Below are 18,982 nucleotides of genomic sequence, written 5' to 3' on the forward strand. Positions count from 1 at the left end.
TTTATAGTAGGGTACAAATGTTAATTTCCTGTGGTTATGCAAGATGTTAACCTCAGAGGAGACGGGATGACAGGTGTGTGGGGTACCACAGGGATGTGAGGCTTCATTTCCTGTGTCAACCTGACTGGACTAAGGGATGCTCAGGTAGCTGTCTGTGTTCAGAGAAGAGATTAGCATATGAACCAGTAGACTGGGGATATATGTATATGTATAGCTGATTCACTTTTGTTTTATTTATTTATTTATTTTTAAACATCTTTATTGGAGTATAATTGCTTTAAAATGGTGTGTTAGTTTCTGCTTTATAACTAACTTTTTATATCCCCATATCTCCTCCCTCTTGTGTCTCCCTCCCTCCCACCCTCCCTATCCCACCCCTCTAGGTGGTCACAAAGCACCGAGCTGATCTCCCTGTGCTATGTGGCTGCTTCCCACTAGCTATCTATTTTACATTTGGTAGTGTATATATGTCCATGCCACTCTCTCACTTGGTCCCAGCTTCCCCTTCCCCCCTCCCCATGTCCTCAAGTCCATTCTCTACGTCTGCGTCTTTATTGCTGTCCTGCCCCTAGGTTCTTCAGAACCTTTTTTTTTTTTTTTGATTCCATATATATGTGTTAGCATGCGGTATTTGTTTTAGAAACTAACACACCATTGTAAAGCAATTATACTCCAATAAAGATATTAAAAAAAAGAGAGAGAGAGAGAGAGAAGACAGAGGCTTTCAGAGTTTCCATGGTTTTGCTCCCAGGCCCAGAGCCATCCTGCCTGACGCTTCCCTCTGCCCTTAACCTCCCAGGGACGTCATCTGTGTCAGGCGTGCAGCCTGGGTCCCCATTGTCTGCTCCTGCAGAAGTTGTAAGACATTGCTCTCAGTCAGCACTCCTCTCTCTGTTAAAAGGTTGTGGTTCAAGAGCCTTTGAGGAGACTTACCTTTTCTCTCTTTTTCTACAGAAATTTACCCGGGGAACTGGGCAGGATAAATTTAATCAATAATTAAGTCAGTGAATAAAAGTGGTGGTTCCCTCTTGAGTGCCTGGAGTCTCCTTCACACAGTTCCTTCATCTCCTGGGGTTCTGAGGTGACTGATGGGTCCGTCCATCCACCCCCAGCCATCACCTCCAGCCTGGCTGAGCAGATCCCTTCCCTGGGACTTTACATGCTGAAGACAAGAGGGTTGTGAGGTGACACACTGTGACACAGGATGACACCTGACAGGGGTCTGGACGAGGCAGAGAGGAGGGTGCAATGACTCCTTCTGTCTGTGTGTGACCCGGGATCACCCTGGATGCCCAGGAGATGCCCAAGGTTGAGTCAGGTGCTGTTACTGCATCCAAAGTTCCCCGAGTCATTGGAGGCTGTGCCCTGAGGTCCCTGGGCCCAGCTGGCACTCTGCCCAGTGTTTCCTTCTCTGCTGGAGGTGTCGCCATGAGGTTGGTCCCCATTCCACTCCTTCTTTCTGACTACTTCAAATTAGAAAATGCTGACAAACCTTCTTCTTTTGAATTCAGAGCCCTTCCTTCCAGTTTCTCCCCCATGGTCTCTCCTCTCCATTCTTACCAGATGGAGACAGACCAGTGCAGGGCAGTGAGCTGACAATTACCTGGTGAGTTCCACATCGTGAAAAGCATCTCAGCCAGTTGTCCCACCATGACTGCACATCACGGTTCTCTGGATGAGAGGGGAGGGCAGGGGTCAAAGCACCCGGCCTGGAGCCTGCACTTCCTGGATCAGAAGCTCCAAGGGGAGACTCAGCAACCTGTGTTGAAATGTCCATCATGTGAACGCCTTCGGCTCCGGCCAGCACTGGGGACTTCTGAATTTCTCACCATTCAGGTATCAGAGTAAGAGGCAGAAAAGTTAACTTAGACAATAAGTGGAATCTTCAATGCAAAGCTCATCACAGATTATTTGGTTCAAACAAAGAACTCCCGCCCCAAACCCTAGTCATGGAATAGTGCACTAATTAGCCACTGGATTCCAGAGGGAGGATGAGGCAGACTCCTAGGAATGGGTCATCTATGATGACTGGCTGACAAAGGGTTAATATCCAAAATATACAAACAGCCCATACAGCTCAATATCAAAAAAAACCAAAACAAAACAACCCAATCAAAATATAGGCAGAAAACCTAAATAGACATTTCTCCAAAGAAGATGCACAGATGGCCAAGAGGCTCATGCTCAACATTGCTAACTAACTATTGAGAAATGCAAATCAAAGCTGCAGTGAGGTACCACCTCACACTGGGCAGAATGGCCATCAACAAAAAATCTACAAATAAATGCTGGAGAGGGAAAAGGGAACCCTCCTACACTCTGGGTGGGAATGTAAATTGGTGCAGCCACTATGGAGAACAGTATGGAGGTTGCTTAAAAAACTAAAAATAGAACTACCATATAGTCCAGCAATCCCACTTTTGGGCATATATCTGGAAAAGATGAAACACTAATTTGAAAAGATACATGCACCCCAATGTTCATAGCAGCACTGTTTATAATAGCCAAGACATGGAAGCAACCTAAGTGTCCATCAACAGATGAATAGATAAACAAGGTGCAGTATACCTATAATATATATATAATATATATATTCACACACAATGGAATATTATTCAGCCATAAAAAAGAATAAAATAATGTCATTTGCAGCAACATGGATGGACCTAGAGATTATCATACTAAATGTAGTAAGTCAGAGAGAGAAAGACAAATATCATATGTCTTACATGTGGAATCTAAAAAAAGATACAAATGAACTTATTTACAAAACAGAAATAGACTCACAGACATAGAAAACAAATATATGGTTACTAAAGGGGAAAGGGCAGGGGAGGCATAAATTAGGAGTATGGGATTAACAGATACACACTACTATATGTAAAGTAGATAAACAACAAGGACCTACTGTATAGCGCAGGGAACTATACTCAGTATCTTATAATAATTTATAAGGGAAAATAATCTGAAAAAGAATGTATGTATGTATGTACATATATATATATGGATCTGAATCATTTTGCTGTACACTTGACACTAACAAACATTGTAAATCAACTATACTTCAATAAAAAAAAATGACTGTCACAGATACTTTGGTTCAAATGAAAAATCCCCACCCAAACCCTAGTCATTGAATAGTGCGCTAGTTAGCCACTGGATTCCACAGGGAGGTTGAGTCAGACTCCTAGGACTGGGTCACCTAATAGATTATTAAAAATTGACTATATATGTGTAAGTGCATACATAATGTAACATTACATCTATACGTGCATTTTAACATTATGTATATGCCTCATCCTCCCTGTGGAATCCAGTGGCTAACTAGCGCACTATTCAACGACTAGGGCTTGGGGTGGGGATTTTTCATTTGAACCAAAGAATCTGTGACGGTCTTTTTTTTTAATTGAAGTATAGTTGATTTACAATCTGGGTTAGTTTCAGGTGTTTTTTAGGCTGTTTTTCTCAGGCAGGGCCAGGTGGTGGGTTGCCTGGACCATTTCAGGTGCCGGGCCAGGAGCTGAGAACAGGACAGACAGTCTTTTATCCTCATGGAACCGGGGAGCTGAGAAGTGTTTTTCCTGCAACTTAGGTTGAGGAATGTGAAGCTGGCAGTGCCAGGTGGAAACTCCACTCGTATCTCTTCTGCACAGTGGCCGTGAATCAGTCAAAGCAGCCGCTACACTGTATCAACCCACCCACCCTGTGTCGAGGCCATCTCCTCCCGCCCAGCAGCCTTAGTCAGGGCCCCTGAAATCCATTCGATTTTGTGCCACACACTCATCGGGGTGCCCTCCCTCTGCCCTGCCGAGGACACAGCCCAGTGACCACTTAAGGCTTCAGTCACCATTGGTCATTGACCGGAACAGGGCCACAGGGGGGGCCAGCCAGTCTGGTCATCCCCAGTGTCCAGAGAAGCCACGTGTCCAGGGACCACAGAGGATGGACAGCCTGTCTCCTAACCCTCGTCTCAGGGTCCCACCCCTGGGTCTCTCAGCTTCCTCCTCTAGCTCTGCAGGTGCCAGCTTTACCCTACACCTGCTGGGAATGAAGCTTCTGGAATAACAGTCATGTTCCAGGGTTTGACTATGTGCTAAGTTAAGGCCGGGTGCTGCTGCAGAACCAGGGAAAGGCACCTCCAACTCTGTGTTTGGTGACAGTGGTTTTCCCACACTCGTCAGGGCTCTGCATTCAGGGTGTGACAAACTTTCCAGGGTCAAGAATCCTCAGAGCAGTGAGACTCCCAAAATAAGGGAACATGTGCTCATTCAGATAACAGATTTGGGCACTTTCTCTGCCCAGGCATTGCTGAGAATGCTTTGCAATGGAAATTGGTTCTGGACAAAGCCAGAAGCAGAAATGAGCCGCTGCAGCGTCTACAAACTACTAGTTGCCAACCGTCTAAATATTTCCAAATACTTTTGCTAAAATATTTTTTCTTCAGCATATAATGAGATTAATTTTCCCATTATTTCTAGTATTTTTTTTAACCGATAACACTTTAAGCGTCCAGTCATTATACATTCATTTGGTATTCATGGAAATAGCAGAGATCATAATGAATTCATTTGCTATTCATGTGGTTGTCACAGGCACTTTCATAAAGATACTACTGTAATGCGACCTTCCTTGGGCTGGGTGCCTTTTCATGAGGCCAGCTATTTTATTGGATCTGATTTGCAGACTCCAGGAGACAGTGTCTTCCAGGTAGTTGCGGCTTTGTCTCAAGCCAGCTAAGGTGCTTTAGAAAATCTTCTGATACAACTGCCACCTTGCACCTCGCAGCTTCACACCTACACCCAATCGCATTAGACCCCTTGAAGCTCATTATCCTCTTACTGTCTCTCTCCAGCACACCCAGCTAGGCTTCTGGCACACCACCTACTCCCTAAATACTGATTGAATTCTTGAGCATTTGAGATTCCAAGGATTTCCTGAACTGAGCATGCCCAAGCCCTCTCCCCTTCAGGACAAGGAGGACAAATTGAGTCCTGGTTCCTTTGCTTCTATGTGGCATCGGCAACTTGTCTTCAATAAGGATGTACCATTCAGGAGTCCCCAGTTCACGTTAACGCAACATAGACATGAATCCTTATTAGTTTAGAGATGCATAGGGTCGGTGGTGATGTAGTCCTAGAAATTTGCAATGAAACCAGGCCAGTTTCATCAATGTGATGAGGCAGATGGAGTAGCCTTGTACTTTCTTGGGCGTGGCCTTGCAATGTACTCTCCATCCTGCTGGTATCTCATGTGCTCAACAGCCCTGAGAGACAGGAACCATTTTCTCCACTTCATAAATGGCCAAAGTGAGGCTCGGTAAAGCCAGCATGCAAACAGTTATCCACCTTCTAGAACTGCCTCGTCTGTTCCCCCAGGAAGAAGAGAAGCATTTTGTTCAGTGAGGGGAAAGGCAAATGTTGTGGTCCATCATGAGTGCGGGTCCTACCCCAGGAATTCTGAGAGGCATTGCAGTAGCTGACCCAGGGCCCGAGAAAAGGGACGTTCCTCCAAGTGGGGATATGGAGAAGTAGGAATCCCCACACGCTCCCACAGTCACGTCGCGGCAAGTCAAAAGGGGAGTTGTTTCAGTGCGTCTCCCTGGGCATCATGGGACTCATATCCGGGGGACTTAACAGAACCTTTGTAAACTAGTCCAGGGCGTGAGCTTCTGGGCCCAACAGTGTCAGAAACTCAGAGCAAGACAATTGAGGAACCTTGGAGGAGAAGAAGCTGGTGGGAAGCGGACCCCATGGGAGGGCTCTCAGTGATGTCCTTTCATTTTGATTTTCTCTTATGTTTTCCCAACCCTAATCAAATGCATTAACACATATTTAGTTTAATTACCGTATCAGGAGGAAATTCATTTTTACTGATACAATTAGGAGACTAGCAGATAGTGTCTTACAAGTGGTTTGGAGCCACGTTAACAAAATGTGATAGTAATTGATGTGATACTCACAAGATCTGGTGGCAAAATGGATTATTTTAATTGTGTCAAGGGGAATCCTCTGCCTGGTTCTCCTGACTCCCTTCCATCAGCCAAGTGTCAAGCAGCAAATGTGCCACTTATTTGTGCCTGGGGTTCGGTGGGCACAGAGTGATTGGACGTGCATACGGCTCCCTGGATGAGATCCTGGGATCCAGTTCACCCATCCTTGCCTGACTCATGTGCAGACGTGTCTGCTGGTCAGAAAATATTTCACTTAAATTAGTTAAAAATGCAATAATAACAACAGCAGCAGAAACCCATTGTATGATCAGTTCAGATATTTTAGTACCTAGAGCTTGATAAATCTAGTGCATTTATTTTTAAGTAAAGCCAGGGAATGATTTCTATTTTTTTTTACATCTTTATGAATTGCCTTTGCAGTATCAGTACATTCAAAGTAAAAGCTATTCAAACATGTATTGAGTATCTTCACATGACACCAAAATGGGCCATCGCTCCTCAAAGCAAACACATTATTAATTTCTTCACAAAATATCTGAACAGGATTTTTCAATTAATTTTTTTTCCTGTTGTGTTTGCCTCCATCTGACACCACAGATGTGATGTTGTCTTTTTCACAGCTGGAGACCAACTAAAATGGCCTCTGGGATAATGTGAATATGTCAAGCAACAAAGAATATGGCATTTAAAGCAAGAGAATTCCTATCTTCATGACGAAACTTTGCCCTTTTCTCATGTTCTTTTCCTAGCTCGTTCAGACGAGTGTCTGCAATTTCCTGACCTACCAATTAGTTCTTGAATGAGCAGGTTGGAAAACCACCCCGTGTCACATCCATGGCTGATACCTTCACTTATGGGACCTTGACCCCAGCCAGCCAGCCTTCTCCTGGTCTGCGGTGTGATTAATAGTTCCATGCTGGTCTAATTGCAGTCTGCGTGTTGATCCCCATCAGAGCATTCCCCGTTGACTTTGGAGCCATCTCAGACTCTGATTACTTGCTGCTAGCACAATAGAGCTTGCATGCATGCCTGTGCATGTGTATACATGCATGTGCATGTGTGTGTGTGGAGCATTTCCGGTCGGGAATCACCCTGATCTTTGAGAGCAGCGTGTATCCGGTCACACCGTGGTCCAAGGCCTATAAAGTGAACTTAATGACTGATTCTGCCTATATCTGTGGCTCTGTCTACATAGCTTCTAAATAAATGGGAAGGAAAATAAAATCATTTGGACTGATGACTCTGCATTAGAAGATCCAGGAAAGCCTGTTGTTTGAATTTATGTAAAAAATCAAATTTGGTCTAGTGGGTTGATTTGTGTAAGCAGTTGGCAACGGTGACTCCAGACGGTTTGCCAATGTTGATGCTGATTATTTTCCGCCGAAAGCTCCCCCGGCACCTGAGCTCTCAGCTCTCAGCTTGTTTGCTGCGGCCTCATGGCGTTTTTGCGGATGGTCTTCGATGGGGTAAGTTTAACTAAAAGGTAAAAGTTGTATGAGGTTTTGTCCTGTCTTCTCTCTCTTGTGTTTGATTTACACACTGCATCTTTTACTGTTAATCAAAGAAGGTGATCTATTCATACTTTTAGTTAATTATTTACTCAATTAAAATAATTTATTGATCATCTACTCTGAACAATAACGCTTAATACTCACTTATGCATTCACTCATTCAACAAATGTTCATAAGAGCACTGTCTAGAGAGCTTCACGAATCCCTTAAGAGAGGGGGGAAAAGAAAGCACGTCCTTCCCAACTCTTAGAGAATATCACCACCTACAAGGTGACAAAAACAACAAAAATGTGCATATGAGACGCCAGCCTGGAATGTTCTCCCACCAAGTGACGCTCCTTCACCAGCCTCAGAGAAGGGAGGATGCCAATTTTTACCTCCCCAAAGGACAGACATCTTTTGGCCCCTGTGTGTGACTCACTCATGGTCAAAACCCTGAATGTTCAGATTGCGAGTCTGAGGTCTTCAGTAGGAAACTGTGCTGGGTGTCCTGTGAGATACAAGGCCCATTAGTCAGTCATTTATTTCCTCAACCATGTGTAACTAAGGACCTTCTGTTTGTCAGGTACTGTGATGAGTGTCTCAGATGCGATGAAGACCCTGGTCCCTTCCATCTAATTGGGGAGACAGGAATATTGCCTTGTAGGCAAAACTGATGAAGAAAATTCAGTGTGGGGCTACCTTAGTTGGGAGCATCAGAGAAGGTCTCTATGGATGTGACTTTCAAGCTAAAATCCAATGAGGACAAAGAAACAGTTTTGTAGAAACCTAAGGAAGAACATTTGATAAATGAAGAACCGATAATAAGCAATAAAAAGACCCAAAAGAGAAAAGAAGAAAAAGCAGAGACTGAAACCTAATAGGAGGGTGGGTGAACCATCGACTATTTCAACATGGCAGCGAGCAGAGGAGGGATCACATGGGTCCAGGGAAAGTTCCCAGCTGTGTTTAGTGCTAACGGAGAGTCCATGGAGGGTTTTACAGGGGAGAGCATCATAACGGCATTTAAGGTTTTAAAGTTCCCTCTACAGTGGAGAATGGATATTGGGTGGGTTGGGGGCAAGAATGGAGCCAGGATGGCTCTCAAGAAGATTCAGCTATGTTTTCACCTTAAATTTCCTACTGACCTTAATTCAGTTCTCAGTGAATGATGTCCTCTGTCTTCAGGTGTCCTCAGCGACCTTCAGCTCAGACCTACGGCAATGGTAGATGTGAAGCTAAGGGCATGGTCCATCAGTCAACTGAGCTTCCTTAGCTTGAGGGTGGCAGGTGTACACTCAGGTTGCTCAGGCTCAGGCCCCGACCGCTGCGTAGACAAGCTCAGTTCCCGTGCAGCGGGCACCCCTTTTCCCCAAGAGCAAACTAGGGTGCTGCTCACATCAATTCACCTCTCAGTGCTAAGGAGACCCCGTGGGTGACAGACTTCACACTCATACACGATGCAAGAATATACTTCATACTGAGAGTAATATACAGAGACCGTTGGAGCATTTATGACCCTAAACCACTTTAAACTTTTGCATGTACCTTGAGAACCTGTAGAAAGAGACACAGGTCCTCTATAAACGCTGTCATGAACGTGTACTGCTTTGTGTTGGCTCAGCCGTCAGCCTATCGTCCCTTACTCTGGGGGGTTTTCCCACTACAATCAAGTATCTGTCTTGGGACCACCAATCCCAGGACCCATCCAATGAGTAAAGGAATTGGTCTAAACGGTGGCTTGTGACCCAGAAGGGACCACGCACAGCCCACGTGGCAGCTGATACATGTGCGCTGCAGGGGAAAATGTCTGTCTCTGCTGGGCTCTGAAGGTGGGAATGCAAGGCTGTTCTTGGCTACCTTTGCTCATGTGTGGAGCCTGCCTGTTTGTCTGTCTGTCTGCAGAAGGAAACCCGATGGAGACCCAAAAAGAGATGAAAAACAGATGTGAGGGGGAGAAAGAGAGAGAAAGAAGGAGAGAGGAAGCCTGGTCTCCCTGAGTCCGTCACGGGGCTCTGGTCTCCACAGTTTTCTCAGTCTGTAAACTAAGCCCAGTTCCCTTCCCTGCCACGAGAACTAATAAATTCGTGTTTTGCAAAAGTTATTTGACACAGGCTTCTGTCCCTCAAAACAAGACTTGACTAACAGCTACTGCTACACGTGCCTTATGAAAGCCTAGATGTGTCCAAGCTTCAGACGTCCCAAGCACTGGACTGAGCCCAGCCTCCCCTCCTCGGCCCTTTTGGGGAAGGGGAATTTTCACACTGGCTTCCTTCCATCTCTAGCCAACTGCCCTCAAACACAGGCTTTGACTACCATGAAGTAATTTACTCACCTGGCCTGTCCTAAGCCTCACTGCGAGAGGAGTTGCCGACACGGGATGATCAGAACGAGGCCAGATCCTCAGCGGCCCTTCCTTCTGCACCATCTCCAGGCACAAATTCCACCCAACTTCTTAGACAGCCTTTACGAACAAGGCTGGCTAGTTTATTCCTCCAGACGTTTGTGATCTCATCTCTTATTAATGTCTCTAGGAGTCTGCCTACCACTGGGGTCAGATGTGCTGTCTCTTGGCCAGGGAGTTTCTTTCCTAGAGATTGGAGTTTGCCCTCCTTCAATCCATCAGCATCTCTCATTTCCAAAAAAAACCCTTTAAAAACATCTATTCTCAAAAAGAGTAATCACTTCACTCACCTTATGAATGATTCTGGACAGAGTGTAATTGATTGAGGATCTTGTTTTCCTTTCTAATATTTTAACTTTAAGAAGCGGTCCTGTGGCCCTTTGATTTTTTCCCCCCATCGTGTCTAAAGCCCCAGATTGTTTCCCTTTCAATTATAACCCTTGAGCCTGCCTTTTGTCTCCTTTGTGTGAAATGTTTGGTCTCCCTTCCCAAGCAAAGCTCTCTCAACCTGGCAGTTCGGTGACTGCTAATGTTTCGGATGAATCAGCAAATGGCATTTAACGCTTCACTACTGTTTTATCTCACGTTGCTCTTTCCTCTTGTGACCTGTTGAACTCCGGGCAGAAAAGCAAAGGAATCATGGAGGGGGAGGGGCGGACTGGGAGTTTGGGGTTAGTAGATGGATAAACAGGCAGGTCCTGCTGTAGTGCATGGGGAGATATATCCAATATCCTGGGATACACCATAATGGAAAAGAATATTAAAAAGAATGTGTATATATATATATATATATATATATATATATATATATATATATATATAAAACTGAGTCACTTTGCTGTGCAGCAGAAATTAACACAACATTGTAAATCTACTATACTTCAATTTAAAAAAAAGAAAAATAAAAAGAAAGGAACCAAAGTACACTTGCACGCAAATGAGCTTGCAGTTGGGCTGCTGGCTTGGCTGGAATTGCAATCTGGGGTCTTTTCCTCTTTTGACATGACTGTGTCCCATCCACCAGGGAACTTTCCCTTTGAGATGCCACTGGGAAAAGGCTCTTCTCTGCCTGAACCATTCTGCCTGGAAATTGCACTCTGGAGTGTAACTGCTCCCGGGTGTGGAGATGCAGCCTGGACAACGCTTGGCTACATGTCTTCCCCGACACTGACACACACACTTGGAACTTAGCAAACCCTGAAACTTGGGTTTCTCCTTCCTACCAAAACGTGTGCTTTTTAAATGAATATTTTAATGTAAAAGAGTCATGCCCTGAGGGGATCTTTGCAAAGGGGAAATGGAATTTGAATAAACCAACAACCTCCGTTGGCGCCCAGGTAGAGTCTTTTCAGTTACAGGAGACATTATTTGGGATGCCACAGATTGTCTGCCACCGTCTCCTTGAATTCTTAAGCAAAACATCTATTTCTAGAGGCTGACAAGGTGTTTGTTGTTTCCATTCAAGATGCAGTAAATGAGGAAAATCACAGGAAAGATTAGAACTAAATATGATGGGAAGAAAGAAAATCTCCAGGTACTTGGCATAGGTGGGAAACTTCCCTTCATTTTGAGGACTATCCTTCATAAATGGACAATCTATAGGCCCAAGTAACCTCCTTGCCTGTGGGGTCTGGGAGGAGAGCTTATTTCCACAACAAACTTGATACCCAGGCCACGGTCCCAAATCAATCATCCCAGACCTTGAAAATGGCATCATCTGTCCTAAGTAACAGCATTCAGAACGTGCAAAGCAAGATCTAAATTACAATTACCAAGCCTTCCAATCTAAAACTGAACTGAGATTATGGCCATCAAAGCCTGGCAAAGGAGACCACTAGGTAATTTCACCTGTTGAATTTTTTTTTCCCTCCAAAGCACCACGGTTATAAGTAGAGTTAGGGGGCTTCTTGCTCCCAGGTCCTCTGATGATGGTGTGGACGCACAGGTAGGAGGCTGCAGAATGTTCATACTAACAGTGTGTATGACAGGCAATTCTTCAGAGGGTGAAGGACCTTGTCTCTAATTTTCAAGGACTGTTCTCTATTTCACTAGGGCTAATTAGCTGTGATCTTCCCACAAGCAAGAAAAGCAATACACTTGCTCTTAAGCTTTAATTATTCAGCAGGAAAGGTTTTCCAGGAATCCGTATCTTTCGGTGGGGTCATCAATACCTTAAAAATCCCCAGTGGATGCTTCTCCCCTTTCATTAGAATGCGGTGGTTTGGAGGCAGGTCTACACACTGGGTTTGTGGGAGGAGGAACTTCTTGCCTTCAGACTGAACTCCCAGGGCTATCTGCCCACCTCGCCCCCTCCAGCTTCGCAGCTCCTCCTGAATCAGGGTATGCTCAGCTCTGGAAATCGGAAAACAGTTCCACTCCTGCAGCTTCTGGACCAAGTCAGTTTAAAGCTTCTCGTGCCTCTACTGCATGGACAGATTGCCTGCTTAATTACTCTTCTTGGAGTCACTAATACGCCTTGGATATCACCTGAAGGAAGAAAGCCAAACCCACATCTTGAGCTGCAGAGGACACGGCCACTTTCCACGGGAAGCTCAGACATGTCAGCAATAGCTGTGATGCGGTTGCATGTATTGTCTGAATTCTAGTTATCTGATACCTTCATGTTGGAGCTTTCCTTTTCTCTTTCTAATCCCTGAAAAACATGTGTTTGAAGCAAATGCTGCTTTTCCCTGAGAATGAATAGCGTACTTTTCCTAAAACAGGGGAAAGTCGGTGCTCTCCTGTTTTGCAAGGCTGAGAGGTGCCTACGGACCCCAGAGGCTCCCGCACCTCCACTGCCGGCCTCATTCACCACCAAATCCAGCTCATGTCTTCTGTTCTTTTGGGAGCTGCTCTTTCCTCCGTGATCGTGGCTGTAATTACACAAATGATCTGCTCCACTGTCACTTCTAGTCAAAGGTGTCATCTAAAATTAAAAATTCATGTAAAATCTGGAGATGCAACTTTTAAGCAGACAGTGGAGACCTGATCTGATTTTACAATCAATGTTTTACTTAACCCTTTCATGCCTCTTGGACTACACATGGGAGACGGGAGATTTCAGGGATCCGGCCACCTGGAAGATGTCTGTGTGAATTTGCTCGGGCTACTGCTGCAAAATACCACACACTGGGAGGCTGATAGAACAGAAATTTATTTTCGCACAATTCTGGTGGCTATTAGCCCAAGATCAAGCTGTCAGCAGGGTTTTTTTTTTTTTTTTTTTTCTGACGCCTCTCTCCATGGCTTGTAGACGGCTGTCTCCTCCCTGAATTTCCACGTGGTTATCCCTCTGTGTGTGTCGGTGTCCAAATTTCTTCTTTTTATAAGGACCCAGTCATATTGGATTAAGGTCCACTCTAATGACCTCATTTTAACTTAATTATTACTTTAAAGACCCTATCTCCAAAGACAGTTGCTTTCTGAGGTTCTGGGTTTAGGGCTTCAACATATGAATTAGGGGGAAAGCAACTCAGCCCATAAAAATGTCCCACTACCATCTAAGATGAGCAAGTGTCCAAATGGGAAAGTCCAATGGTCTGGGGACACCTCTGTGTCTGGTGGATCCAGCCACACAACACAACCATTGGATTCAAGTCTCAAGAAATTATACTCCTAACTATATGCAATCAGGAGCCTTAGATTCTGAAAAATTTCTTGGACATTTTAAATATTGAGATTTGCAAAGCCAACATAAGACCAAGATGCTGACTTTTATAACAGCATTTAACATTTGTTTTGGCTTTAAGATCTTGATAAATCCATGCATAAGACAAGTGAAGCATATTATTATTAATTTTAATCTTACAAATATTTAAGTTAACATACAGCAAAGTTAACTGGGGGGGCATTAGTGTTTGATTCTATGAGTTTTAACATATATGAATTCACGTCACCAACAAAGCAATCATGGTAAATACAATTCTATCACCCCCCAAAATTTCCTTCTGTTGCCCCTTTGTAGTCATATCCTCAACACACCACTGATATGTTCTCTATCCTTATAGTTTACCTTTTGTGAGAAGGTCTTATAAATGGAACCATATGATATGTAACCTTTGGAGAGTTACCTCTTCAACCAGCATAATACCTTTGAGATTCAACCATGTTGATGTATCGATAATTTATTCCTTTTTATTGCTGAGTAGTATTCCATTATATGGAGGTACCCCACCTGGTTCATCCATTCATCCACTGAAAGACATTTGTGTTAGTTCTAGTTTTCAGTGATTAGAAATAAAACTGCGGGCTTCCCTGGTGGCGCAGTGGTTGAGAGTCCGCCTGCCGATGCAGGGGACACAGGTTTGTAACCCGGTCCAGGAGGATCCCACATGCCGCGGAGTGGCTGGGCCCGTGAGCCATGGCCGCTGAGCCTGTGCGTCCAGAGCCTGTGCTCCGCAACGGGAGAGGCCACAACGGTGAGAGGTCCGCGTACCGAAAAAAAAAAAAGAAATAAAACTGCTATAAACATACACATATAGGTTTATATGTGAACTTACGTTTTGAGTAAACACCTAGAAGTGGGATTGGTGGTCCACATGCTAAGTGTATATTTAGCTTTATGAGAAACTGTCGAATTTTTCCAGAGTTACCATACCATTTGGCCCTTATACCAACAATGTATAAGAGTTCCAGCCACTCTGCATCACACTGGTCTTGGTATTATCAAGGTTTTTCTTCATTTGTTTTTTGCCATTCTAATAGGTATATAGCTGGTGGGCTTGATTTGCATTTCTCTGCTGGCTAATGATATTGAGCATCTTTTTATGGGCTTATTTGTCATTTGTATGTCTTCTTCGGTGAAGTGTTTTTTTCAAACCATTTGTCCATTTCTTAATTGAGTTGCTTGTTTCCTTATTATTTCATGTTGAGGCTTCTTTATGTATCCTCATACAACTCCTTTTTAAGAATTTGCAAATATTTTCTCCAAGCCTTTAGCTTGTCTTTTAATTCTCTTTTCTGAGTCATATCTGAAAACTCTTAGCTAAACTAAAGTCATGAATATTTTCCCAATGCTTTATTCTAAAAGCCTTATAGTTTTATACTGTATATCTGTGATCTATTTTGAGTTAGCTTTTGTATAATGTATGGGATATATGTTAGAGTTAATATTTTTTGCAGGTGAATGTACAACTGTTCAAAAACTATCCTTTCTCTATTGAACTGCCTTTGTACCTTGGTCAAAAATCAATTGCCTTCCCAGGTGGATTCACTGGTAAATTCTACAAAACATTCAAGGGGGAAAATTATACCAATTCCCTGTAATCTCTTCCAGGATAGAAGCAGAAGGAATACTTCCTAACTCATTCTATAAGGCAACATTACCCTAATACCAAAACCAGACAAAGACATTACAAGAAAACTACAGACCAGTATCTCTCATGAATATAGATGCAAAAGTCCTCAACAATATGTTAGCAAATAGAATCCAAAAAAAGCATAAAAAAATTTTACAACACAGCCAGGTGGGACTTATCCCAGGTATGCAAGGCTGGTTCAACATTCAAAATCAATAAATGTAATCCAACATATCAACAGAGTAAAAAGACATGGTCATATCAATAGATGCGGAAAAAGTATTTGACAAAATCCAACACTGTTTTATGATAAAAATTCTCAGTAAACTAGGAATAGATAGGAACTTCCTCAACTTGATAAAGAACACCTACAAAAACTCTATAGTTATCATAATACACAATGGTGAGAAATTTGAAACTTTACCAATAAAATCAGGTACAAGCAAGGGGACCCCCTCTCACAACTCCTTTTCAACATTGGACTGGATGTCCTTGCATAGCAATAAAGTAGGAAAAGGAAGTAAAACTTACACAGATTGGGAAGGAATAAATAAAACTGCTTTCATTTGAAGATGGCATAATTATCTCTGCAGAGAATCCAAAAGAATTGCTTGAAAAATATCCTCCTGGAACTAATAACTGATTATAGCAAAGTTATAGGATACAAGGTTAATATAAAAAAAAAGTGAATTGCTTTCCTATTTACTAGTAATGAGCAAGTAGAATTTGAAATGGAAAACACAATACCATTTACACTGGCATCAAAACACTGAAATACCTAGGTATAAATCTTATAAAACATGTATAAAAAAATATAAGTAAAGCTGCAAAACTGAAGAATGAAATCAAAGAGATAAATAAATGGAGAGATATTCCATGTTCATGGATAGGAAGACTCAAAATTGTCAAGATGTCAGTTCTCCCAACTTGACCTATAGATTCAATGCAATCCCCAATAAAACCCCAGCAAGTTATTTTGTGGGTATTAACAAACTGATTCGAAAGTTTATATGAAGAGGCAAAAGATCCAGAATAGCCAACACAATATTGAACTAGAAGAACAAAGTTGGAGGACTGACATTACATGACTTTAAGACTTACTGTAAAGCCACAGTAATCAAGACAATGTGGTACTGGTGAAATAATAGACATATATATCTATGGAACAGGATATAAAGCCCCCAAACAGACCCACACAAATATAGTCAGCTGATCTTTGACAAAGAACCAAAGGCAATACAATGGAGAAGAAGTAGTCATTTCAGCAGATGGTACTGGATACCTGGACATTCATTCACATGCCAAAAAATGAATCTAGACACAGACCTTATGCCCTTCATAACAATTAACTCAAAGTGGATCACAGACCTAAATGGAAAATAGAAAACTATAAATCTAAAAGATAACATAGGAGAAAATCTAGGTGACCTTTGGTATAACAATGCCTTTTTAGATATAACACCAAAGCCACAATCCATGAAAAAAATAACTGGATTTCATTAAAGCTAAAATTCTGCTCTGCTAATGACAATGTCAAGAGAACAGGACCACAAGCCACAGACTGGGAGAAGATACTTGCCAAAGACACATCTGATAAAGGATTGTTATCCTAAATATATGAAGAACTCTTAAAACTCAGCAATAAGAAAACAAACAACCCAGTTAAAAAATGGGCCAAAGACCTTAACAGACACCTCACCAAAGAAGATACACAAATCACAGATAAAAACATGAAAAGATGCTCAACATCATATACCATCAGGAAATGTAAATTAAGGCAGCAATGAGATAGCACTATACACCCATCAGAATGGTCAAAATCTGCAACACTGACCAATCCAAGTACTGGTGAGGAAGCGGAGCGACAGGAACTCTCATTCATTGCCAGTGGCAATACAAAAGGGTGCAGCTATTTTGGAAAACTGTTTGGTGGTTTCTTATAAAATTATTTATACTCTCACCATACAATCCAGCAATCACCCTCCTTGCCCACACCTGGATGTTTAATGCCGCTTTATTCATAATTGCCAAAACTTAGGAGCGACCAAGACATCCTTCAGTAGGCGAATGGATAAACTGTGGCACACCCAGACAGTGGAATATTGTTCAGCACTAAAAATAAATGGACTATCTAGCCATGAAAAGGCATGGAGGAATCTGAAATGCCTATTACTAAGTGAAAGAAGTTGATCTGAAAAGACTACTTACTGTAGTAAGTAGTAGTATATGATATTCTGAAAAAGGCAAAATTTTGGAGACAGTAAAAAAGATCAGTGGTTGCCAGGGGATTAGGTTTGGGGAGATAAATAAGCAGAACACAGAGGAGTTTTAAGGCAGTGAAAATACTCTGTATGATGTTATAATGATGGACATATGTCATTACATATTTGTCTAAACCCATGCAATGTACAAGACCAAGAATGAATCTTAAACTATGGACTTTGGGTGATTATTCAGTGTAAGTTTGTGCTTGGTAAAAATTGTAGCAGTCTAGTGGGCTGATTATAGGCAAGGCTATGCACGTGGGCAGCCAAGGGGTATATAGGAAATCTCTGTACCTCCCTCTGAATTTTGTTATAAACCTAAAACTGTTCTAAAAATATAAAGTTTTTTAAAAAACTCAATTGTCTATGTTTTGGTGGATCTATTTCTGGACTCTCTATTTAGTTCCATTGATCAACGTATCTATGATTTCACCAGTATCACACTGTTTTGATTACTGTAGCTTTAAATGCTGTCTCAAAGGGCAGTGTGAGCCCTGTAATTTCATTCTTCTTTTTCAAAATTCTTTTGGCTGTTCTCTCTTTTGCTTCATATACATTTTACAGTCATCCTGTCAGGATCTACAAAAAAAAAAATCCTGTTAGGGTCTTACTGGAAGTGTGTTAAATCTATAGGTCAGTCTGGGGAAAATTGACATGTTAACTACCTTGAGTCTTCTAGCCATAAATGTGGTGTGAGTCTCCACTTACTTAGGATACCTTTAATTTCTTTCATTAACATTTTGTAATTTTGACACCAGAGCCTTTACATGTTTTATTAGATTCACAGCTAAATATTTTTGAGGTTTTGTAAATGTTTTCCTTTTAATATTAGTTTCCAATTACTGTTTGCTAATATATAGAAATATGATTGAGTTTTAAGTGTCGCCCTTGAATCCTCTGACTTTGCCAAATCTACTAACCCTAGATTAGTTTTAGAAGCTTTTTTCCTATAGGTTCTGCAGGGTTTTTTACATAGACAATAATGTGGTCTGTGAATAAGGAGAGTTTTATTTCTTTTTTGTCCAATTTGTATGCCTTTTAATTCTTTTTCTTGCTTTATTACACTAGCCAATACTTTATTTTTCCTGGTTTCATTTTTGAATAAATGAGGCAATTTTATTTAGAATGTCCAAGGACTTAACCAAAGTCACATGCTTAGTAGTTGCCATAATAGAGGCTGGAATCCAGGCACTTGGTTTTGGTGCCAATCTACTTCCAGCTCTGTCCCATGAGATGACAGATACAAAAGAAAGAGGATACTGTCAGGATCCTTGTGTAGTTTTTCTACTGACTTTGCAATAACATTTGATTGAACTTGATCACTGACGATGCAGCCCCCTCCCTCTCATAGTTTTAAAGTCAAGCAGTGTCTAGGGTGACTTGGGGCCTCAGCCCTGATGAGGTGGTCATTTCCAGACATGAAAACTCCCAGCAGTCACTGTGCAGTCCCCAGACTTGCAGAAAAAATTCTGAGTGCTTCTAAGGTGATGAGGTGAATGAAGAAGTGAAAGCAGGGTGGATTTCACCCATGACATCTTCTGTTAGCAGCATTACACACTCTCTGGGGCACTGGAAG

The sequence above is a fragment of the Stenella coeruleoalba genome (genome assembly GCF_951394435.1).
Source record: "Stenella coeruleoalba genome assembly, chromosome: 16".
Taxonomy (NCBI): domain Eukaryota; kingdom Metazoa; phylum Chordata; class Mammalia; order Artiodactyla; family Delphinidae; genus Stenella; species Stenella coeruleoalba.